At 40.2% G+C, this 20,192-nt stretch overlaps 1 protein-coding gene across 4 annotated transcripts in view; it reads right to left on the bottom strand.

The window, feature by feature from the left end:
- PLD5 (phospholipase D family member 5) overlaps window positions 1–20,192 on the bottom strand; it is a 201,635-nt gene that overhangs the window by 22,426 nt on the left and 159,017 nt on the right. The window lies entirely within an intron of this gene.

The raw sequence follows: 20,192 nt of genomic DNA, 5'->3' as shown, positions 1-20,192 counted from the left end.
GGTGTTGGTTTCTTCACATGTAAAAATGGAGATAATGATACTCTTCTCTCATGAAAAGTACTCTGTAAGCATCAACAGTCTCCCGTATAAAGTATGAGGAAAATAGCCCAAGTAAATATAGACATCATAATACAGTTAAATGCTTTACCCTTCTACGGACACAGTCTTACATCTCCATTTAAGTAAAGGCGTGTCTCCTGGTCATCATAAACTTTGGGTTGGCAAAGATTTCATTAATTGCACATCCCTATACTTAAGTTGTTGACAGAATTTCATTCATAAACATATTGCCTGTCTCTGTAATCAAAGCGTAACTGCATGCACACTCCCTTCCTTTGTTTTTTAATAGCTCAGGAAAGCACTGCTGTGGGCACAGATCCCATTGACCTTTCATTATCTGCATTTTACACTAGTTCAGCCATCTCCAGAAATAAAGTGAGAAGAAAACCTGCAAGTATATGATGGAAAACAATACATAGGATAAATAGTTAAAGGATCCGTGCTGGTTTTCTGCAAGTAAACTCTCTGGGTAGCGTGTCTTAAAAGTCTGGCATGATGAAGAAAATAAGGGGAGTACGAACTTTTCCAGCAAGCTCATCCTTTGACATCAAAAAATCCCCACTGGTTTCATGCCCTTGGATGAGCCCTCCATAGTCACATGGAGTAGTTTCTGGGAGAAGCGCATCTTTTTGTATGAACTCCATGCTAACGTTATCTCAGAGCTCGTTCCTGTGCAGTTCTTCCCGACTGCAGACAAGAACTGCTCTGCAAGAGTGGGCAGAGGAAGGGGAGCAAAGGATAAAATTGAACCTTCAATTCTCTTTCTATGGTGGGTTAGCGGAAACAATAAATCCTAATACTCCAGTGAGAAAAAACTCAGTGGGTGACACCTTCTTCAGGTCCCTGACCTGGAAATATCATATACATTAAAAATGAATGCTCTCATTCCCAAATATTTACTGAACAGTTGCAATCACAGGAACATTACCTAATATTCTTAATGCCTAAATCAGAATATTTCTGCAAGCTTCCTGAATTCAGAAAAAATATGGAATTCCTCCATTAGCCTGCACAACCTGAAATTTGTGGAGAGTCAGAAAATACAGGCTCCTTGCTGCACTGCAGCCTTTCATTTATGGATAAGCCAGTAAATTCATTTTGATGATAAATATAAAATATTCCAAGCTATGCCCAACATCCTAGTGAAACAATCTATTTGGAATAACATCTTTGGTTTTTTTCTCCCGGGTGCTGGTATCTTTGAGGACGCTCCTGTATTCAGTTCTAGGCTGTCCCTGTCCTCTGTTTGTCTCCAAACATTTTCAACTATATGTTATCACTGTTTTCACTGTGTGCTGCCAATAGTGTTCTCTTAATTGCCAGGCATGCCATTGCAAAGGACTTACTAATAGTATTGTTACATGTATCTGCATAATGTGGTTTAATCGGCTTTTCATGGCTGTTAGTTGATTCTGACATAATTACGTGGTTACAGTTTTCCTTTCATTTATCAGTCCCATTATTACTATTCCACTTTATCACTTCCATTAAAAGTAAAGATAAAACAGTGTCCTCACAGCACACCAGAAGCTGCCAGGATTGCATCTGCTCGAGCAGCTCTCCTCGGAGCAGGAGTGCTTGCAGTGTGTCCTCTCCCGATGAACTGAAGGGTTGCCCTTCTGCCTAAGTGATTCCCCACGCACAGAGGCGGGGGGGAAGCCGGGGGCACTAATGGTTTTTTTCTAAGTGCAGTTTTTACAGGTTGCCGCCTAGGCCGACTGTGAAACGCGGCATTAGCCATGCCCTACCGCCAGCCTCTCCTCATGAACAGACACACACAGGGACCAGCGCGTTTTGCACAGGAGCTTCACCCTCCCGTGGAAGGGGTGCCTGCAGGAGCTGAGGCGAGGCCCTGGCTGAGGCCTTGCCACTCGCAGCGGCTACACTCAAATCGCAGGCTGGAACGAAGCCATTTCAAGAGGTGTATTTACAGCGCAGGAACGAGCCCTGCCTGCCCACGGCATTGCGTCTTGCAGTTGGCTTCTCTGAAGGCAAGCGCTGATCAAAGCTTTTGCGGCTTCTGAAGCCGTGACAAGAGCTCTCCCCCATGCGGATTCCCTGGTACACGATACAGGCTGGGCTCCTCCTTTCCATCTCTGGGAAAACACAGTTATCCTCTTTACCCAGCTGCCTGTTTTCATTAAGCTTTTATGGACTTAAGTTCAAATCTGCCTGAACCAGGAAAGCAGATTCAAAGTTACTGGAAGAGGGCAGACCGCGACTCTGGTGCTTACTGTACAGACCTCATTTCCTTAGGAAACCAGGTTAGATATCAGCCTGTCACCTCGTGGTCATCTGGGTTTACATGTGATATATCACCTTGAAATGGAAACAATACAAACAATGCACACGTGTATGCAGTAAAACCCCAGCGGCCTCCTGTCTTGTAGAACAGCCCCGATAATTTTGGAGACCAAAAACATACTCTGTTTCAGAAGTGTCTTCCACACTGAGACTATTTTTACTCCCATACTCTGAGGTGAGGAGTGACTGCTCTTTTTCCAATTAATCACAAAGCCTATCATCCTGGAGGCATTGCAGAGAGTGGGCAGCAAGGATGTGCTAGTGACAGATTTAGTATGAAGTGGTATATCATCTAGATAAGGGAAAAGACTGTCTCTTTGGTTTGAGAGCTGCTGTTATTACAGACTTTTTTTTTTTTAATAGATTCAGAGGAGAAGCAGAAAAAACATTTATATTGAAAGAATCAAAATCTGAGTGTTGCTCCCTGGCTCGCAGTGACTGAAACCTGCAGCTAAGCATCATCTGAGGTATCTGTTAAGGTAAAATCCTTCAGGGCCAAAGCTCCTAATGTAAGGGAAATATTTCTTCTTCATCCTGAGTTTTAAAAGCAACTCACACAGTAATGAAAACATCACTGAAAAATTAAAATGAAGAAAGATCTCAAGAAGTCAAAATCTTAATAAAACTAAAGAAGATAAATCTGAAATGAAAATAAAGAGTCACAAATTTGATTACCTCAAAACAGAACTGATATTTGGATGTTAAAACTGCAGAGTTGCTTCTGAGTGACATTTTCAGGGCATGTGCTGGGGGCTGGGGACAGAATGGTGTTCTTGTGTCCTCTCATGAGCAGGTTTCTTTCCCTCTTTGTTAAAAGCCACCATCAGTGCTCTTCTCAAACAATGGAAAACATGGGAGCTGGTTTTCCTTGTTCCCCATGACATTTACATTTGTGCAGAGCAACTATTAAAGGCCACCAAATCACCATTTGTCTTTCTTGCCAACAAGGGCAGGGCTTTCTTAAAGCACCAGAGAAGTGAATGGCTACACAGGACTCAAGCAATGATGGCTTATACCCACTGTACAATGATGCTCTAACTACAGACATCATTTAAGCTACAAAAAGTAACAAATATGGCCTAGCTAGAAAAACACTGATTTTTATGACACGAGGAAGGATTCCTTACTAGATTGTACAAAGGGAAGGAGTTCACAAACAGGAATTTCTGCTTATTCTTTTCCCTTATACATTTGTAGGCATCATATACGAAATGAGAAAAACCCAGGAAGAGAACCTAAATGACACAGGTTCTGCACCCATAACACTGTAAGCTTCATGAGCTGAGAAACAATGTTAGCAGGACTTTTCAAATACATTTGGATCATGGCTTAGGCAGGGGGTACGGTGTGTCCTTACCCTGCACTGTGCAGACTAGACAGCGCAATTTATATCTACCTCGAGCTACACTCTAAGAGACAACCCCACTGTGTAGGCAAGGTACTATTTGACCTACATAGGAGTGCCACAATCTGGTTCACAGCTTGCAGTATCCGAATTGTGGCAAACATCGCAGGAGACTTTAGAAAACTCCTTGCTAACTTCTCTTAAAGAAAAAGTTTTTAGTAATTGCTCCCATTTGAGCCTGATCCTGAAAACAATAGGCAGCTCTGCTTGGGGATTAGCTTTCTCAGGCAAAAGTAATTTGCCCAAAAGCTCTGGCCACTGGCAGGTGCTGGGCATCCAGGGCCTGTGCTACAGAAACCCTAGATTAACTACAGGTAGTCTATTGCACACTAAATTTGCTAGGCAGGCTTTTTATATACAGGACTGTGCATGCATCTCCCATTTCCCTGTGTTTGAAAATGCATTTCATTAGTCTTTCAAGCCTGTGATCTTTTTTAATGACCAATTTCCACATGAACGACTGCAAAACCAGAATCACAACAGGGGCAAGTAACGGAGTAACAGAAATCATGCTATACTGATAAATCAATTACTAAGGTCTAAAAGACCCAAGATTTTCAATAGCTTCCAAAGAAAAATAATATACAATGTATTAATTGCCACCTTCGAGCCAACCACAGATACTCACAGTGGTAAACTCATTATCTTTTCATAAAATGTGCTCTAATTTTTTGGTCAGCCTGCACTCCAAACATACGGTTCCTTTTCACTTTGTTATCAGTCTTACCTGACCCCTACTGCAACCCTCCTATAATAAAAATTACATAACATTATATTGTATAATTATAATTTATATTTATTAATATATAGTATTAATACATTATTTATATATAAATAATATATAAAGGCATATATATTTATAATAACATATATGCTTTTATATAAATAATATATAATTACAGAATATATTTATAAATAATATATTTATATTAAATATATAATATATTTATATTTGCTATATAATTAAACAGTAGCAATTATAATAGTGAATATTATATTAAAATATATAATTTAGTAGATAATAAACCCCTTATGTTTTTAGCTGGTAGCATTTAATGCTCAGTGAGTCTTTTCCAATCATACATAGCATCAATCTTAAGGCTTCCTTCTGTGCAGCTGTTCTTTTCCTCTCACCAAAGCCTGCTGAGCAGATATGTGAGCCAGTCCCATGCCAGGCACAGGTAACAGCTGAGCAGTGGCCTGTGGCAGCGGTGGAGGAGGGGAAGGCCGTTCTGATGGGAGCGACCATCGCCAATGGAGAGAGAAAGACAGAAATTTGAGAAAGGTAGAAATGTTTCTTTATGTAGTGTTGGTGATGTCACTGTTGTAGCAGACTTTGCTATAACGGGATTACAGGAGTAGTGCTCATCACAAATTCGCTAAGTGTAACAGACCCCATTCAGATAGCTGTCATTTTGATGTAAACCGAAAGCACAACCTGATGCTGAAGCGACTGAGAAGGCTGCAACATGTCTGTCTCTTCTCTTACAAAACCTGTGCAGGCAGTAGAGTCCACCGAAACAGCAAAAGCATGTACCTCAGCTAACGCTTCACTAGAAATTGCAACAGACCCTTGAGCATCCTGAGCCAAAATCCTCCCTCCGTGCTTGGCTAGTAAAATGGTGTAGAAGCTTCACAGATTTGTTGTGTTAAAATCAAAAGTAATTCAGTGAAATGCAAATCCAGCACAGTCCTGCTTCTGCTCTGAGTTCCGCTTTTTCCTTGCGTGTTGGTAAGGACATGGGAGCTACACTGCTGTTGGGAAATGCTAAATAGAAAAGATTAATGTGAATGGTAAAGCACTGTATTCTCAGACAGTTAGTAAAACTCTATCTAGCTTAACCCATCTGAGGGTGAAAAAATGCAAAATTTAGATTAACAACATCTTTGGATGTCAGAAATAATCTAGGGCACAATACATGTTCTTACTTGAATTCCCTGTTATTTTGAAAACCGCAAGCTGCTTTTGAAGATTACTTAAAGAATTCAGACAGATTAAATTTTGAGATTAACTGCTTCATTGTAACTATTGCTCCTATTTTCTATAGACACTTCTATTGAATAAATGGTATTTTGAAATTCTTAGATTCAACTCATAACCATTCTCCAGTGAATCACTTTGTAAGCCTTCCCCGTGAGTATCTCTTGTGCCCAGCCCACAGTTGTGTGGGTTTTACATTGCTGTCATCTAATGCCAAAGGTTAATTTTCTATCATCTTGGTTTTAAGTGATTTGAAAATAATTGGCAGGCAGAATTTCTACTGAATGAGAAAAAAAAGTCCCTTCCACTTTACAAAAGAATGCAGTCTCAACCTGAGCTGGGAACTCGGTCCCATCACTGAAAATGGAAAACTGTCATTCAACCCACTGTGCTGGAAATGAACCTGAGCATGTGACCAAGAAGAGGTGATGCATTCGACAGGGGGTGCACCCAGCATTGGCACCAAATGTCAGCATAAAGCCAAGACACGCTGTCACTAAAAGAAAGGAAGGGACATAAGTGGAGTGACGGTACCCTGTTGGGACTGATAAAGTACATTTGTATTGGCAGCCACTAGCAGTCCACTGGTCTCTAATTCTCACCTTTAGAAAGTACATTTAAGAGATTTGGGTCAGTGGTTCTCGCAGAATAAAAGTCCCAGGGAAGTTATAACTTCATACGTTACTTTTACTTTTATTACCTAATGACAAAAAGCTGCCACGATAATGCAGAGGAGGTATTTTAGGACCTGATAATATTTGTGTCCCATTCCTTCTTCTGCTGGTCCACAGGTGAAAAGCACAAAACTGCACAATGATGCTCTGCTAATTTCCACTCCACCTTACTTTCAGTAGATAGTCCCACCATCTTGCATAGCACCCTAATCATAAGAAAACCATGCTAGAAAAAAAATTAGGTTCAGTATTTCATTTCTGCTGGGAGGTATTCCCACCAAGATGCAAAACAAGCTAGACACCCACGCAGATGGGGGGCTTGTTTTAAAATGATGTAGTTTAAAAAGAACTTTGTGAGGAAGAGCTAGCAATGCATCTTCAAAGCAGAAAACCAGAAATCCCGTATCCTTGTCATGTTAGAAAAAAACCCATCATGATTTTTCTTTTTCAGCCATCTGCTCTACTGATATGGAAAACTCAGGAAAAAAAAATCTGTACAAACAATACAAATACAATTTGTTTAAAACATGGACCACTCTGTGATGATGTTCATGTAGAACCTGACACAGAACTGAGAGTGCAAGTCCGGGTTTTCTTACCGCTGTTGATGAAGCTCACTAACAGACTAAGCCTGACACATTGGTACTTGTCAGAGCAAGCCAGAAGGCAGAACTGAATCAGTTAAAAATTCCTTGCTATAGAGTCTATCAGCATAATTAATATCACTTGGCATAATCACAACCTAATTTATCATTTTCAAATGACTTTTCAGTTTACAGTTTCATTACCTCCTCAAAGCAAGCACAAGTGTCTCTTTAGGGGAAATGCAAGCTTGCAACTGCAAGAAAACACTTTTCCAGGATCATGTTTGATTTATTTCTCATTTTACTGCAGGAAATCTAATTAATGTGATTTCTAATTTGATTCTGTTTCTCTTTTGAAACACAGTTTTTTGTTCCTTATATCAAAGAAAAGGGCAGGCTGGGAAGAAAAGGACAATGTTGTGCTGGCCTCCATCTCACTGCTGGCAAGCTGCATCCCATTTCCATACTGGAGTCATTAAACAATTCACTACCTCAGTGGAACCATAAAAAAATTAAAATTTGAAGTCAAAGATCCTGCTAGCTTCTCGAAAGGCCTGAACTCTCCTTTACCATGCACACACGCATACCTCCCGCTGCCTCTTTCCATTTTTCCTGCACCGGAGCCCGTCCTGTCAGCCCTTATCTTGCATCCTCCTCACGCAGCTGGGAATCACAGCACGAGCTCTTAGTATTTGTTCTCATCCTATGCAATGCTGCAAGGGGCAGCCTCCGTACGTCTTCTGCTGTACAACACAGAGAGGAGAGTGCAAAGGACTGACCTCAGAATAAGGGCAATATTTATGTCTAAGCATTTCTCCCAAAGTGCACAGTTTCTTTGGGTCTTTCAGATTCGTGGGCTTCAGGGAAATGCAACAGCACGTAGCCGACTAATTGGATGCATTATTTATACCATTACTGACACACACAGTTGGTTTTCCTTTTGCAAACCAAATAGGGATCGGTGGCAGGCGTGCTGCGGACACAAACTGTGACAATGACATTGCATATGAATTATTGCTGTAAGTGTTGAGCCTTGCCAGAGTACCTGATCGGAATCAGAAACCTCTTCTCTTGATGTAAGCAGAGGGCCAAAGGCTATAATTAATTTTTGACTGAGCCTTGATTAAATTCATTGTACAGGACCTTCAGGTAGGCTAGGAATCCAAGCAGTTTAGATAGGTAAGGTAATTTAGTGAAACAGTACACAGGCAGCCCCAGAACAACGGCTAGCCTATATGAAAATCTGTTCCAGAAATCCATACTTGCTTTTCGTGCTATTCTTCTGAGTAGCCACCTTAGATATTTGTGGAGTTTCTGGCTGCTTCAACATGGAAGCAATGACTCCTGTAAAGATGTGGTCCTGGTATATGGTCCTAGGAAGAAAACTTGGAATTAAATAAACACATCATATTCATGGCCCCTGACCCTAACAGTGAAACTGGGGTCATATTGATTCACCCTTCTTTAATTCCCTCTTTCTGCTAAAGCACTATGTGGCACGTACAGGTAAAGGTCATTTGGGTCATCTGAAAAGCCTCTCTGTACTTGGTGAAGTAGTGGATTCAGCTGAGGTGTCAGCTGGCTGCTACTACGTGAACAAATAGTAATAATGCATGCTAGGGCTGTAACATCATGAGAAAGAGGAATATTAATCTGTTTATTGCATAAGGTCATGACCTGGGTGTTTTCTCCCGTCTCAAATCATGGCAGATGCTGCACCTGTGGATGTAAAAAGCCTTTCTTTCTAAATAACATGTAACACCCCTTGTGCAAGAAACAGAAGCATTGTATGCCAAAGATGTCAGATTTAATATCCTAATAAAAGTCAGCAGAGCTCTTACGTAAGTTAACACTGAAGAACAAATTGAAAAAAAACCACATAAACCAAGGGTGAGACAACTTGATGCCATTTCCGTCTGCAATATTGGGTAACAATCACTTCATAGGAAAAGGAAAGAAATATCTGAAAATATACCTGAAAACATGTTATTCCAATTCAGCATTGACACTAACTTCCGGTCTTAAAACTAGAAGATCAATTTTTCTTTTTCTCACAATTTCTGTTTAAACTGACTTCTTTGTGACAGCACATACAGAGTTGAAGGTAATAAAATGTAAGTCACAAAGATGATAAAAAATGTTTTCAATATATTTAAGCAGAACATACATCATGAAACTGTAGTATATGTTCATGGTGTGTGTGTGTGTGTATATATATATATATATATATGGCATATGTAGGTTCTGTACCTATGCTGCAGATCTACTTACAGAATTATTTGCTACCCAATCATAGAAATCTATGATACCATTATATTTGAAAGAAATGCCTAATAAGTCGTTAGACTGATTAAAGAAACTTGATTGCCCAATACAGGGATTCTCATGACTTCTGCAATGTTCTGAAGACACGCAACATTTCTGTTTGCATGCCCTGCCTGCCCAATACACCTCCCTCAAGCAAGGATTAATAGTTTGCCACTGAGCAGTTCCAGGCAAACATCAATGATTTCACTGTTTCGGTGACTGCCGCTAACTTAGCAAAGTTAAGAAAGGTGACTGCATGATGACTTCCAAACTAGGCCTTGATGCTTAGGAAAACAATACCAAAATCTGAAAAGGTTTAGCAATGCCATTAATCCTGCACATTCATATGGAAGGAATGCTTTGCCAGAATCTGTTTTTCTCTGCTTGATGACTTACAGATACAGAAAGATGAGATTTTATACTGAACTGCAGAACCATTATTCTTTTTGTAGAATGACCGAAATGATTGTCCTTCCTTGCCCTGACTCACAGAGATTTATGGCACTGTATTTCAGCCTGATTTACTGTGTGCCTTTTTCACAGGACAATACCAAGTCCAGTTTTCCATTAAAGGATTCAACCATTAAAGTGGGAGGTGACTGGGCTGCTGCATTTGGGAACCTTTTCGAGTTGATGCAATTCTGAATGAAGATATTTATCTATAAGGGAACTGTCTCCTGTGCAATATCAAAGTGTGTGTGCGTGGGTGGAACCACATATTGGGAATACACTTTCATGATTATTTTAATGTTTTTATTTTAATTGTTTAGTTGAACAAGACTGACCTGATGGGGTATGCTAATAACTAAATCCCTCAGAGAGGAATCTGCCTCCATTCATTAACATCACTGACCAAGATTACTTGCCAGCAAGTTCTCTGGGAGATGACAGAATAGAATGTGGTGTGTTAGCACCCCTCAGAGATTCAGCTGGGTTTTAATGAACAAGTTCTCTTTCAGCACAACATAAATCACATTTTTGGGAAAGTGGTGGATTCACTGCCTTTCTTACATCCATGTAAGTTTACCGATTATTTACGACTCTACCACCAGCTGTTGAGTCAGACGCTGGAACCCCTGGATCAGACTGTATGGTCTGTATTGTTATCTAGGACAAATAAAATTAACGGTTGGACTCAATGATCTTAAGGGTCTTTTCCAACCTAAATGATTTTATGACTGTAAAAAGCTACACTGGTCTTAAGAGCTCTGACTCTACAGGCATGCCTACCCCTTAGCTGCTGAGCTCCAGCAGTAGACTCTGGCACAGAAGTGCAGCACGAACACATTTGCTCCATCCATGCAATCTGGCTTGGACTTAAGAACAGCAGTGGGCAGGACAGGTGCCAACAGGTCAAGTTCTGCTGCCCCCACTTTGTGCAGGCAGTCTGCAAGCCAGCTCCAGTGAAGAAACCATAAAACCATTCTAGTGCAGCACCTCCATTAATACATATTGCTATCTCAGCATGTCTTATTATTTCAGGGTTTCTTAATGAACGCATCACAAATGGAACTACAGGACGTATATGTGCAACTGGTTGGAGGATCTATAAATTCAAATCGAGCCCTTCTGCTTCACTGATCACTGCAGACAGGCCTTATAGAGGTGTGCCTGGAAACCATCCTCATCACTGTGACCAACGCCTTTTTTTAAAGGCAAGACAACTGCCCAGTGCACTATTTGTGATGCACCTTCTGGGAGATCCTCCCAAACAGTTTTAGCAAATTTCAATAGCTTAACTCTTAGGCTACTGAGTCTTATCTCTAGGCTATGGACTCATGCAAGCATATTCCACCAGTGCTATGCACCTCCCTGCCTGCCTGTTTGCTTCAAGATAGCAGTAGGGGTCTTCAAAGCCGTCTCTAGTTTTGCACACACTGGTATGGATGATTTCCTATCCTCCATGTGGTGGTGTACAGCACGTGTCCTGCCATCAAATTCCTGCATGCCTCCGATTCCCTAAACGCTTCCAGAACCCAGCCAAAACTCTCGAGTCTGATAATCTTAATGCATGGATATTATTTGTCAAGTATCTGAGGGGCAATTCATAAACCAGAACCAGACATACTTTCTTTGCAACATCTTCTAAGTCTCTTAATTATTTTAACATGTAGTGATGGCATGGCAAGTATTAAAAAGCAAGCAAATTATTATGAGGTTAGTTTTACAGGAGAAAGAACTTCCTCTTTCCCTTTGGACTGTGGAGAGCCAGCTACCTCAATATCCCACGCTGCTTTGGAAAGAAGTGAGTTTATCTGTTGAGATGGGATATTTTATCATTTTGCTCTGCAGGTTAATTATTTATTGATTTACAATTTATTATTGATTACTGCAACAGTAGGTAAATCTGTTCTACAGAACTTTCGCAGCAATTGAACAAAAAAATGAGAAGAAAATAGATCTGTAATTTCAGAGGTCAGAGACAGAGCAACGAGAATATTCCTACAGTCAACAGAAGTCAAATAAAAATATGCATCAAGCTGTATTTAGCCCTCTCTTACACTAAATACAAACACATAATGCGGATGATGCATATGAGAATGGAGCACAACAGTGGGAGAAGTATGATAAACAGGAATAGCTTCCTAGCACCTTGGAGCTGGGAATCGGCTCTGCATCTAGAGAAACTAGCCAAGCCGGGGAGGCATGAGGAGGCCTTTTGGCTCCAAGTGCAAGGTGAACATACAGCCCTGTGCTGTTTTCAGTCCCTAGATCACAAAACCATAAGCCCACAGCAGTAAGGAGGAACCAAGAGCACTATCAGGCAGTAGCAGAAGTACCTGCAGAACACAACCGTAGCAGCCACATTACCCATGTTCTGGTCCAGCTTTAACCAGTCCTCTGTTAGCAGTGCACAGCAATGCCAGCAAGAGACAGACAGCCCATTTGCTGCACTGAGATTCATTTGTCAATACTGGATGGTCAGATAAATTTCAAGCAGAGTAAGCCTAATGGGCAATGCTGACTGTCCTGATTTACTGGATGTAAGAGAGAAAAAGCGGCCCATCTCAGTTAAAGAATAAAACAAAGCATCAAACTTCCAAAAATACAAACTTTACACCATGATAAATGCATACTGCGAGTTCTGCACATTTCCAAGAGCAACATATCTTCTCCACCACCACCACAAAAAGAGGAAAGAAAAAAAGAAAAGCTGCTATTTTGAAGATAGGTAACAGTCATCAAACGGCTCTAGATTTGGTCAAAGATGGAGAACCTAGCCAAAAGCTCTTAGCGAAAATAATAAATATATTTTCAGCCTGTCTTTCGAAGGACAAGCTGTAATAGCATCACGGCAGAGTTTTGACAAACCAACTAGCTTCCTATGCAGCAAGAAATAAAACACAAAAAAGTATTTAATTGTCAATACAGCTCTGTAATATCTACTTAGACATGTTTTCTTCACATGACTCATTCACCTATGCTTGAAGATCTGGGTTGCACTTTTATGTTCTCTTTATAACATTAGCTAGCTTTGGAAATAATCCCATTGAAATAAATCAGATTAGCAGCGTGAGTTTTTTTAAGGACTGGATCACATGGCTAACTACATAAAAACTTTTTAGAGGTAGATTTTTTCTGTTGTATATAAGAGGTATTATTTAACACAGAAATACGAATTTAGATAGAATATACTGGTATTATGTTATAGGCACTTTCAGTCTAACATTTACCCATCACAGCTTGATTGAGCCTTGGTGGATGACAAAGTTGAAAGAGCCTTGTTTCATTTTATAGGACACTTGAGACTGTGCTCAATTTACTAATAGTGATATTATACTGAACATCACTGGGACAGTAAGAAAATTAAGCAAATTATTAGAAGATGGCAAGGATTGGCAACAGTCTAAAGCACGCTTTAGGGACAGAACTGTAGTTCATACTAAAAGAACATTATATCAACTGGGAATTCTCAATATAACTTTTGCTTGAGTGAAAAGATGTAATTCCATTAACTGCCAGACAAGGTATCTTATCTCAAAAGGACCAGATGCACCATTACATAACTTCAAGAGACTCATTTAGATAAAAGTTAAAAAAATGACTGACTGATTATAGTGTGCTTTTTGCTCTATGCAGTTCTGTTAAAGATAGGATGCAACTGTCATTAGCAGAAATTGCAAACGCGCAGATCCTCTCTCAGTGATCAGTTTCATGAGCTGGCTCCACGATAGCAAGATTTTGGGGAATCTAGAAACAAATTAGATCATCATTATGCCGTCTGATGTATATAGAAGTCCAGTATTTATTACACATTGTTTTTATGGAAGGACAATTTTGATCACACAAATGCATAGGAACTACAGTTTTCAAGGACCTACTTTGAGGAAATGATCATTCCCCTTTCCCTGAGAGAGATACATATAAAGAAGTATGGGTTGCATTTGTTTCTGGCAGCCTTCCAGAGCTTCCTGAATTTTGGGAAAGTTTTGATTTAGATCTGTAGCCCCAGAAATGGAGACCAAGAGAAGAAGGAATGATTCCAAGATGAGTTTCACCACTAAGTGCTGCCTTTGAGCTGAGATTCCTCCGCATGAGTCTCCTCAACATAATTGGGATAAGACTTTTGAGTAAAGAACCACAGATCGCTTCCAATTGATTTTATCCCCACACAAGCAAAGGGTTGGTCCTCCAATATTCCCACAATCTTAAATTACCCCAAACCCACCCTTTTAGATGTAGCTCTCAATTGCTGAGATACCATACTCATCTTCCAATTTTTGTCATCTCAGACTAGGAAGAAAAAGAGGTTAGGTTTTATCAGTCTATTTGTCACAGAAGATGAGAGAAGAGAAGGTGGTAAAGAAGAATTCTAACTGCTGCTTTCATCTCCTTTTTTCTGTGTTATAAGGAGGAGAGTCTGAACAACTAAATTGAAACCCTCAGGATCTCTCAATCCAGTCCTGCCTTGGCTCTGGTGGTAAAAAGGAAGATACACAGCAACATTCCAAGTGCTCCTGCAGCCACCCTGCTGCAAGCCTTCCTATAGCTGAATCCAAAAACCTAATTCATATTAAAACAAATAAAATATTGGGTCATCATTTTTACTTAAAATTCTCCCCCACCCCACACCCCCCCAAAAAAAAAGTATATCTTTTGACTGACTGGGTTCTCCTGGATCGTTTTTTTTTTCTTCTTCCTTTTTATTTCTAATAACTATAGGGTTCTTAATTTCAGAAAATGCAGAATCCAATATACTTTCACTGTAAGTACGCACTAGATTATTCTTATTTATCATAAAAAGCATAACCTTGCTTATCTACTGTATCTATAGATGCTTAATAAACCTTTTTTGAATAATTAATATTCATAGCTCTGAACATCTCACACGGCTAATTTGACTGTTGATTCAACTGAATGATTAACGGAATACATGAACTGGGCAAATTATTTCTTATTTGTCAAATGTAATTGATAATTCATAATTGCTACAATTTTCATGTACTGTAGGAGTCAATCCTAAAGAGACATAAGTACACTTTACATAATAATAATAATAAAAAAAGTAGCCCGTAGAGGGCTTCTCATTCATGCCCTGTCACACATCTTCCCCAGGATTTTGGCTCCCCTGTATATTTATTTACCATCTGAGGCGGACCAAGTGAAAAAATCTAATTCAAATAAAACACGTCACTCTTTCCATCCCAATAAACAGTGTTGGGACGTTTTATCTAATGTTCTAATTACCTTAAATTATGTAGATAGAACCAGCAGTTTCTAATTTATGTCAACAAAAGAGTAAGAGGAGGGTGGAGAGGAAACTGCCTGAAAAGGAAATACTGTTGTTTAGTAGTCCTGCCAGATACCCAACTGTCACATGGGATGCTTGAGAAGTGCTCCAAGGCACTGGTGAGCGTCAGCAAGAACAAATCGCTGATTCTTTGCAACAGAGATGATCAGATAAACTTCTGTTATTCAAAGCATCGCCCAAACTAATTTCATGAAAGAAGCAAGGTCAAAACAGTCTACTCATAAGACCAAGCGTAATTTACCAAGATTTAATATTGTACATATATATATGTTTATGCATATATCTATATTGTATATATTTCTGAATACATACATATTATGAATAGGTATACATTCATAAATAAGTACATAGGTGAAGAAATGAGGTATTATTTTTCCAGTCCTCCTCCTTCTGATGATTTTTAAGATTAAGAAAAATCAAATGCCTTTCTTGAGTCTTATTTAGTATGGTGAAACAAATCACACAAGGAATCCAACACAGACATAAAATGAGTGGGAAAGTGAGAGCAAGTTCACGCAGTTGTCTTTTTGTCCTTAAAAAATTACATCTTACAGCCATTCAGCCTAAACTGGACTGAATTTAAAACAATCAGAAGAATGAACAATCCAGAAAATGTATGGACTTAAGAGGCATCTTAAAATGGAAAATCCTCTGCTAGCAGTTTTTACACAGCTAACTAAGAGAGGAAATCATGGCTCTGGTTAGGAACTTTTCCTTGACACTGGCTGAGCAAAAATTTAAGTCAGACTTTTAGAGATAATGTTTTTAAGATGTCACAGGCAAATAGAGTAAATGGCTACCTGCAGTGGATCTGGATACTGGGGTTTGTTTAAGAACCAATGATACAAGAGTTTTTTGCATGTACTCAGTTATCTTTCACACCTTCCATCCATTCCTTCCACCCCTGCAGGGAGGTGGCTGCTGGCCTGGCATGCTAGGTCAGAAAGTCGGGTCTATCCCTGCTGTGTGGCAACTCACTGTTACCTCTCAGGCATCACCAGTCCCTGGTGCATCCCCTGGCTTCCATCTCCTCACAGCTCCCTGATCTCCAGGATCTCCCCCACTTTCAAGATCTTTCTTCCAGCCACAAACTTCACCTTCTTCTTTTTGGGCCCCCTTCTTTTTTCCAAGACCACTTCTTTCCAGCACTCCTTATTCTCTGGTACACCAAGACTCACTTCTCCCTGAGTCTAAAGAGTTTGCATGCTGTCCTGGATTCAGCTGGGATATAGCTAAATTTCTTCGTAGTAGCTAGTATGGGGCTATGGTTTGGATTTGTGGTGGAAACGGTGGTAATAACGTGGAGATGTTTTGGCAGTTGCTAAGCAGTGCTTACACTGGTCAAGGACTTTTTCAGCTCCCCGTGCTCTGCCGGGTGCACAAGAAGCTGGGAGGGGGCACAGCCGGGACAGCTGACCCCAACTGACCCACAGGATACTCCCCACCATATGACATCATGCTCAGTATATAAAGCTGGGGAAGAAGAAGGAAGGGGGGGACATTGGGAGTAATGGCGTTTGTCTTCCCAAGTAACCGTTACGCCTGATGGAGCCCTGCTTTCCTGGGATGGCTGAACACCTGCCTGCCCATGGGAAGGAGCGAATGAATTCCTTGTTTTGCTTTGCTTCCGTGCGCAGCTTATGCTTTACCTATTAACTGTCTTTATCTCAACCCGTGAGTCGCCTCACTTTTACTCTTCTGATTCTCTCCCCCGTCCCACCAGGGGGGAGTGAGCGAGCGGCTGCGTGGGGCTTGTTGCTGAATGGGGCTAAACCACGACACATGTAAAAGCACAGGGTGAGAGCGGCCTCCTAACTGGGCATTCTGTCTCATGCCTCTTCAGTAACTGGAGGAGCCTGGACGTGCCACTTTGATTTAGTCCAGGATTTAGTCAGACTCTACCAATTACAGGGAGGAAGCAGCAGGCTTCTGATTGACAGCTTGAATGTTCAAATCTGGAACACTAACCCCCACACATACACCCAACTACCTGCTACCTGTTACTATTCATGATTTAAGCTTTTTTTTTTTGCCTACCCAACTATTTAATATTAGCCTGATTCCACTTCCAGTGAAGACAATCGGATTAATTTTACTTGTTTCAATAATTTTCAGTAATAGAATTTTCCAAGGGCTGATTATTTGTCGCACATAAATGTATTTCTCTAAAGTGGTTCAACTAATCCATTACAGTTGTTTGCCCACTGGATTCAATTATTCATGTGCGAATAATGTGAAGGCTTTTCCAAAAATGTTGTTAGCATGAAGAGCTCCAGAAGTGTTTCTTGTGCTGATTAAGGGTTCTGTCTGTACTACAAACCTTACGCTCCTTAACAGAATTAAGGAGCTAAATGCATTTCCATGCTTTGCGGGAACTATTTGAGGGAGTCACAGAACAAAAGAAATATATGACATTTTTTGTTAGCTCTTGCTCTGCATTAATATTATGGATGATGATAATTTTTATATAACCAATTCCTTTTATTTAAGTACATTAATAAGCTAACTGGTCAAGAAACTAGAAGCTAGAACACAGCACCACGACCACCTCAATTGTTATTAGTTCAAACCACAGGCAAAAATTAATCAGTTTACGTACCTAATTTTGGGTACGTTTGAGTGAACCCTTTTTCAGCCAAACATTTTAACATGGATGTACGTATTTTGCTCATAAAAATAGACTTCAACATTTTGTTATCTTAAATACATACGTAAGAAGGTTGCACAGCTATGGCCCAAAGATGTTGCTTCGCTTGTTCAATGGTTACAAGACTAACTTCTTAGTAGGTGAGAGCCTGGGAACTCTGAGAAAATACTTTATCAATTGCATCTATTACTGAACACATGTCAGTGAAGTGGAAGATGGAAGTTGTACAGCTGATCACATAGATCCCCTATATGAAATAAAAAGTTGTAATTGTGATTTTAAATTTTACCTTAGTAATCTTCCTCTTTTAGTACACCGCCCCACCTGCCCCCCCACCCGAATCATGTTTCGAAGGCAGAATGGCACCACAAAGAACAAGAGACTCTCTCTCCAGATGTCCTTCATCAAGCTGGTAAACCTGTTAGACTTGTTTATAGGTTTTGCACCATTTAATCAGTTTATAAAAATTTACCAGAAAGAAACTAGATCAGTAGAAAGATTATTTCACTGATAAAATTTTACGCAGCTTATTTTATCTAAGAAAGTGGTACTTATCTAAGAAAGTTGCAAAAACTCTGGCTGTTCATAACCTGGAATTTCCAATGGGTTAAGTAATGAGGCAATATTTGCCATATATTGATAACAACAGAAAAAGATGCATCCCTGACACAAAATCTAGATCTGTTCAAAGAAAAGAACAAAATATTTCCCTGTGAATGGAAAAAAATTTTTGTAAAATCCTGTTTTCAGGGAGTCTTAACATTATTCTCCATTTGCCTGTGTTTGATGTTGGACTGAAGCAGAGAGCTGGTATAGATAATTTCAGCCAAAATTATTAGAGTTTTGGCAAACTTGCAGCCTAAGTGAAATATAGTTTTACCTGAATAGTAATGATGTGCAGTCGGCCTTGCCCATAATTTCAAAGCTGAGACTCTGTATTAAGCATTAATACAATTAAGCAAGTATTAAAACTGTGACAGCAAGGGCACAAGGAAATATGCAACTTTAAAGGTTATTCCCCAAGTAATATATGCAGCATACAAAAATCTCTCCTTTATGTGGAAAATTTACTTCTAAAGGAAATACTAGTATTGCTTCTTGTCAGTGCTGGCAAGTCAGGAAAATGGCAACAAACCTCCATAAGCCTCAGATGAGACTGATTTCTAGTGTCCAGCTAATAAATTTAGAGAATTGTCCACAAAGATTGTAAAAACAAAGCTGACACCTTTGGACATGTAAGTCCTGATGTTGTTTTCTAAGGAGTTGTTAAAAGTTAAATTACTATTTCAGCTTTAGACTCAGGGTCCCAAGAGAAGAACAATGCTAACAGACTTTTTTGCTTTTAATCCCCCTGCAAGGGGACAAAACAGCAATAAAATCCAGTTATATCTACCACAGTAACCTGGCATAAATATTCACCAGTATGCTGAGCTGCTGTATGTTAACTGCTCTGTAACTGCTGTGTCACAGAAGCCTTTCTACATCTTTAGGCCCCTAGCAAGCAAGAGGTAGGAAGGCTCTGGGCTATATAGCCCAGGGTGAAATACTGTAGACACCTGCTGCATCTCTAGTGCAACTGCTGAACCAGGAAAGCGGGTAGATGCTCCTGGTGTACTGGCCTGAATGCATGCAAGGGTCCAGTACAGAGGAAGTAATAAACATGCACATAGAAAATACAGGGGAAGGCATGTGAAAAGATATGACAACCACGCACAGTTAAAATCTTAAGATTTTCATTGCTTTTTAGATATTATTAGATGTGAAACTGGATACATTCATGTAATTTACCCTGGAACTGTGCTGCTGAATAATGAGACATTGTTAGCTACAAGGTGTCTGACTCATACTGGATGTTTTGTTTGAGTGAGAAGACAACTGCTGTGCTTGATAGGCCAAAGCACCATATGTTTCTAGAATAGCAGAGACCTACTTTGTTCTGTGATTTGCTGTCAAGGTCTGGTAATACTGGCCAAAGTGGTTTGCCGATTCAACAGCTACCAGTTCTGTTACTCTAAGTCAGAGGAGCTTTTAAAGGGACCATATGTGACTAACCAGCAGTCCAGTCTGCCTTTTCATAGTCCTTTCCCAGCAGGTAAACCAGGTTGTAACAGGAAATGCAGAGTGGCCTCTGCAGTGAGTCCCCTGCCTCCTGCTGCAACACTGCAGAAGCCTTACCCCGCTACTGCAGGCAGTGCAAGCCCAAGGACATGGGTCTGGGCAGGCCTGGCACTACCTGCTCTGCTATTTCCCAGTTAAGCTCAGTCCTTACTCATTTAGGCTGCTTTGATAGAAGAGAAGAGGGACCTGATCCCTCATTTGCAGCTACACTGGGATTCTGATAATGAGAACCCATGGGAGATATGTTTCCCCAGTGAGGGCTTGGCTCACTGTGGGTTTTAAGATTAGGTCCCATGCGTGTGCAAAGCATTCCCTTCAGGGAAAGCTAATTCAGAAAGTCGGAACAAAATGACAGAGTTC

Source organism: Phalacrocorax aristotelis, chromosome 3, assembly GCF_949628215.1.
Source record: "Phalacrocorax aristotelis chromosome 3, bGulAri2.1, whole genome shotgun sequence".
NCBI classification, from domain to species: domain Eukaryota; kingdom Metazoa; phylum Chordata; class Aves; order Suliformes; family Phalacrocoracidae; genus Phalacrocorax; species Phalacrocorax aristotelis.
Note: the sequence above shows the minus strand (reverse complement) of the source record. Positions and strands in the feature narration are given on the sequence as shown.